Consider the following 6000-nt stretch of genomic DNA (forward strand, 5'->3'; position numbering starts at 1 on the left):
AAACGTTCTCTAGCTGTCAGATTGAATCAAAATAAAAATCCACCTAGAATGAACACAAGACATTAGAATGATTTACCAAAAACATGTCAAAATACCATCTAGAGGGTGCTTGAGGATAAATGAATTTGGCAGAAGAAACGTTTCCCCAACCCTGCCCTTAGTTCCTCTCTACTGTAGTATATATATAAAGAATACTCTAATTTCAGTAAAACAAACCCATTCCCACCTTCTTCTTCTTCTGGATAAGGCTGTTTGGTACAAGTACATGTTCCAAAAAAATACTCATTTGACTCCAAATTAGAAGCAGTGCCTTGGGACAAAAAGGGTGAAGAAATCAGTGAGCATAATGGCCACATTAATAAGAACAAGAACTTTAGAGGGGAAAAATGTGACGCTTAATGCAAGCTGTTCAAAATAAAGGAAGATGTAGATGCCTTTAAAAGTCTCACTGAGCATGCAAGTGAACAGATGCGAGGATGGCCAGATTCGTCAGCAAATAGAAAGCTAACTGCCCCCAGCCATCTTCCTACCCAAGCTGCATGCATGAAGCCCGAACTTCGTCAAACCTTCTCTGGAGGTTTATAGTGACAGGAGCACTGTCATTCGGAGTAAATATTGCATTTGCTGATCTTCTCTGGGGCAAAACACTGGAAGAACATAAACAAACGTCACTTTACCCATTTAGCAAGACTTTTTCACATGAGCAAAATCAGATAAAAGGCAATTCACACTGTAATTATTATAAACCATCTGAAATGATCCAGGTGTGCAAGCTAAGTCTAGACTCTGGCAAGAAGAAAAAAAAATTCTGATTTATATAATTTTCCAATCCCCTTTTTAATAAGATATGGCTGAAATGCAAAGCTGCAAGCTAGCACCAGCCAACACCTGCACACCTCCACCACTTGCACGCGAAGCAGCTAATTGCCGCCTTCCCCGAACGAGAGCTGAAGTAGCTCTCAGATGCTGTCTAGTCTAAGCATTCTGCCCAACAGTCAGCCACAAAGAGAGGCGTGTACCTGATAAAGCATTTCAGGGCTGGGCCAGAGCCTTAAAATGGGGGATGTCTGCAAACGTGAGACAGGGCATGGGAGGTCTCAGTAGACAAGAGAACATGGTGCTGGCTGCTGCCCGGCATCACGCATGCACCAAGCTCAAGCTGTGACAGTAGAACAAGCAGCTAGGAGTAGGTGCTGATTCTATCTTGGTTTCCCTCCTCCTCCTTGTTCCCATTGACCATGCTGCCAAATCCAGAACTGTCACTCCACTGCTCTATCATTGGAAGAAGGAGGAGGTGTCTAAAAAGACCAGTACAATAATTTCATTCCACCTCTTCACAGTCCTGCCTAAGAATCAAGGTTATATAAAATTGACCAACAGGGCCAAGAAGGATTTAACGAGGTCCCTGTGAACCATATTCCAGGGCGGTATATTTTCTTCTTTAATGTGCTTTTCCTGCCACAGTTAAGCAACACCCTACTTTTGAAAGCATGCTAAGCACACTCACACAGCATGGTTTCCCGGGTAAAGATTAACTAATACCGTCTCCATTGTGACAAGCTTTCTATTTGTGGCTTGAGACAGATGGACCTAGTTCTGTGTGTGCCTCCATTGCAACCACTCTGCTGTGAAATTCTTTCAGTTGTGGGTAAAACAATCCAGGGCAAGGCTAATCCAACATTTATATTTCCTTATTTCACATGTGCCTAAATTATATGCCAAAATTTTCAGACACAAAATACAAAATTGAAGAAGTCTTATTTCTTTCTTTTATAAATGTTTTTCTGCATCTGGATAAATTTATGAAAATTTGCTCTGGTAATATTCTAATTCCCTAACAGAAAGCATACGGCAAGCTCTCCACAATCAGGCTGTCAAATACCTCCAGAATATAAAGCTGCTTTTTAAATTCAGGAGCCTAAGTGACAGCTCATCAGATAACTTCCAGTGTTCAAGGGCCTCTCTAGGAATGGTTTTTATTCTGGTGAGGCACATCTGCCAAATCCTGGAGCAGTAAGAACTTTCAAAGCAATCTAAAGAGTGTTGTATGATCACACAAAGTGTGGGCTCCTTGGTGTTCTGTCTGGTCTGTACATGCCCTTTGTACATCGCAGAAACGTTTGCTTTTATTTGTCAGTTTACATGTTTTACTCTTGCCTTCTGCACAGAATAGTTTGTGTGTCAACACAAGTGGGAGTCATCGGGGAGGGAGGAGCCTCAGTTGAGAAAATGCTTCTGTGAGATTCAAGGGTAAGACATTTTCTCAATTAGTGACCAGTGGAGGATGGCTCCGTCCATTGTGAGTAATGCCATCCTTGGGCTGATGGTCCTGAGTTTTATAATGAAGCAGGCTGAGAAAATCAGGTAAGCAGCACCTTCAAAGGCCTCTGTGTCAGCTCCTGCCTCCAGGTTTCAGCCCTGCTTCAGCTACTATCCTGACTTTCTCCAATGATGGACTATGATCTGAAAGTTTAAGCCAAATAAACCCTTTCCTCCCAAACTTGATATTTGGTCATTGCATCAACAAAACTTGAACTAAGACATCCTCACCAAAGTGCATACTTGTGAGGGTAGTTACCAGGATTTAAGAATTTCCCTGTGAAGATAAACAAGAAAGATGACCCTGGGTAAGATGATCAACCCTCACTTACAAAGACAAATGGGATGGACATTGGAAGTAGGAGAAAACAAGTAACAGGACAGGAGCCTACCACAGAGGGCCTCTGAAAGTTTCTACCTAGCAGTGTATCAAAGCAGATGCTGAGACTCAAAACCAAACTTTGGGCAGAGTGCAGGGAATCATAAGATAGAAGGGGGAGTTAGTAAGACCTGGAGAGGACAGGAACTCCACAAGGACCAAATATATCTGGGCACATATCTGGGCACAGGGGTCTTTTATGAGACTGTATCTCCAACCAAGGACCATGTATGTATATAACCTAAAACCCCTGCTCGTATGTAGCCCATGGCAGCTCAGTATATAAGTGGGTACCCTAGTAAGAGGAACAGGGACTATTTCTGACATGAACTCAATGGCAAGCTCTTTGAACCCCTCCCCCGAAGGAGAAGTAGCCCTATTAGGCCACAGAGGAGGACTTTGCAGCCAGTCCTAAAGATACCTGATAAAACATGGTCAGATGAAAGGGGAGGAGATCCTCCCCAATCAGTGGACTTGGAAAGGAGCAGGGAGATGATGAGGGAAGGAGGATGAGGTTGGGAGAGAATGAGGGAGTGGGCTACAGTTGGGATACAAAGTTAATAAACTGTAACTAATCTTAAAAAAATAAAAACTAAAAAAATAAAAAAGAATTTCCCTGTGCACCCAGAACAGGACCCAGCACATAGTACTGCCGAAAGAATCTGCTGATACTTGTACATTTTATCTTTGAGTAAGTTACCTACCTAGTACCTTGCTCTATCTTTAACCCAGTTCCTAATTTATGATGTCACCTTTTACACAGTAGCAGATCGTGAAAATCAGATTGTGATTACCCACACCTGCAGTCCCAGCACTTAAGAAACAGAGGCAAGATGATCTTCTCTAGATGTCACCATTTGCCTGAAATTTTCATGATTTCCTCATTTTTAATTGTTTTCCATTGTGTGGATGCACCACACTTTCTCTATCCATTCCTCTGTTGAGGGACATCTAGGGGGTTTCCAGATTTGGGCTATTATGAACAACACTGCTACAAACATGGTTGAGCAAATGTCCTTGTATACTTGAGCCTCTTTTGGATATATGCCCAGGAGTGGTATAGCTAGATCTCGAGGAAGCACTATTCTTAATTTTCTGAGGAAGTGCCAGATTGATTTCCAAAGCGGTTGTACAAGTTTACATTCCCACCAGCAGTGGAGGAAGGTTCCCCTTTATCCACAACCTCTCCAGCATGTGTTGTCACTAAGTTTTTGGTTTTAGCCATTCTGATACATACATGTAAGATGAAATCTCAGGGTCGTTTTGATTTACATTTCCCTGATGACTAGGGATGTTGAGCATTTCTTTAAGTGTTGCTCTGCCATTTGATACTCCTCTATTGAGAATTCTCTGTTTAGCTCTGTTCCCCATTTTAATTGGATTACTTGCTTTTTGGGTGTTTAACCTCTTCAGTTCTTTATATATTCTGAATATTATCCCTGTGTCAGCTGTAGAGTTGGTGAAGATCTTCTCCCAGTCTGTAGGCTGTTTTGTTCTAATAACAGTGTCCTTTGCTTTACAGAAGTCTTTCAGTTTCACGAGGTCCCATTTATTGTTTGTTGCTCTTAGAGCCTTTGCTGTTGGTGTTCTGTTTAGGAAGTTGTCTCCTGTGAGTGAGGTAACATATGATATAACAAAGGCATATGATATATACTCATAAGTGAATATTAGCCATATAATATGGGATAAACATACTAAAATCTATAGTCCTAAATAAGCTAAACAACAAGGGAAAATGCTTAATCCCCATTCAGAAGGGCAAACAGGCTAGACATTGGAAGTAGGAGAAGACAAGGAACAGGACAGGAGCTTTCCACAGAGGACCTCTGAAAGACTCTACCAACCAGGGTATTGAAGGAGATACTGAGACTCATAGCCAAACTTTGGGCAGAGTGCTGGAATCCTTATTGAAGAAGGAGGAGATAGAAAGCCCTGGATGAGAAGTCAAGATCTCCACAAGGAGAACAACAGAGCCAAAATACCTGGATCCAGGAGAGCCTGAGGGACTGATACTCCACCCAAGGACCATGCATGGAGAGGACCTAGACCCCCTTATTCAAAAGAAGCCCATTGGCTGCTCAGTTTCCAAGTGGGTTCTCTAGTAAGGGGTACAGGGCCTGGTTCTGACATGAACTCAGTGCCCTGCTCTTTGATCACCTGCCCCTGGAGGGGGTACAACCTTGCCAGGTCACAGAGGAAGATGATGCAGCCAGTGTTGATGAGACCTGATAAGCTATGGTCAGATAGAAGGGGAAGAAGAACTCACCTATCAGTGGACTAGGGAAGCGGTACAGGGGGACAAGAGAGAGGGAGGGTGGGATTGGGAGGAGACAAGGGAGAGGGACACAGTGAGATACAAATTAAATAAATTGTAATAAATGATAATAATTTAAAAATAAATAAAAACTATGGAAATACTCTAGGGAAAAATGACAGAAGGCTGAGTAGTACAGAAATACAAAATAGTGTTGCATTTTGTTTAACATGGGGTCCTCTGGGCTCTAGGTGAAGCAGTGCTTTTGAGTTTACAGTGAAGTTATGGGTACTCCGAAAAAAAAAAAAAAAAAAAAAAGAGTCACCAGAAACACAGTATTCTGTGTAATTGATTTGTCAATGTAGTCTACTTATAGTGCCTCTCCAGTCCAGCTGCTGATTGCCCCGCAGTGGAGCTTTGAAGCCTGGGGAGATGTTTATGGCCCCAGAAGCATCTGAAGTAAAACTGTAAACATTCTCCCCCTGACTATGCAACAGGGACCATGAAAACTAATTAGCTGTAATGGCCCAGTCAAGACAAACCATACACTCCAGCTGGAAAGCACACTTCCTGACACACGTACATGCCTTGGGAAGCAGAAGTGTGACTCTGCTCAGGCCCTGGAGATAGAATGCTGTGCCTTTCCAGGGATTTAATGTCACCTTCTTGATTTGGTATACATCTTTGGTAAATGACATGAATCACATGCATCAGTTATTTATCTTTATTTCTGAATGAACTGTTTTGCCTTATGGACATAAGAAGCTGTAACATGAGTCATGGTATTTGCTCCATTAAACTTGCAGCTTAGGCAACTGTAGTCCGTTCCTATTACGAACTTCATACTTACAATTGCAAAGAATGCATTTCCAGAATACAGTGTTGCTTCTGCTTCATAGTAACCCTGATTAATTGGTGTCATCCCTATTTTAGACCTGAAGTTTCTCAGATGCCTGCAATAAGAAGCATCGGTAATAGAGTACCATAAGTCTAAACATCCTGACTTCCAGCTGGGGGCAGTGCTGCATGCCGGGGAGGGGAGGGGAGG

The 6000-nt window shown here is 42.4% G+C and overlaps 1 long non-coding RNA gene across 1 annotated transcript; it reads right to left on the reverse strand.

Annotated features, from left to right (window-relative positions):
* Window positions 1–229: 229 nt before the first annotated feature.
* Window positions 230–993, reverse strand: LOC132654572 (uncharacterized). Its single transcript, XR_009592195.1, has 3 exons — window positions 897–993; window positions 567–647; window positions 230–310 (listed from the first exon to the last, which is right to left on the reverse strand). It is a non-coding gene; the product is annotated as an uncharacterized LOC132654572 (long non-coding RNA).
* Between the last annotated feature and the right edge of the window lie 5007 nt (window positions 994–6000).

This window comes from Meriones unguiculatus, chromosome 6 (assembly GCF_030254825.1).
Source record: "Meriones unguiculatus strain TT.TT164.6M chromosome 6, Bangor_MerUng_6.1, whole genome shotgun sequence".
Lineage (NCBI taxonomy): Eukaryota > Metazoa > Chordata > Mammalia > Rodentia > Muridae > Meriones > Meriones unguiculatus.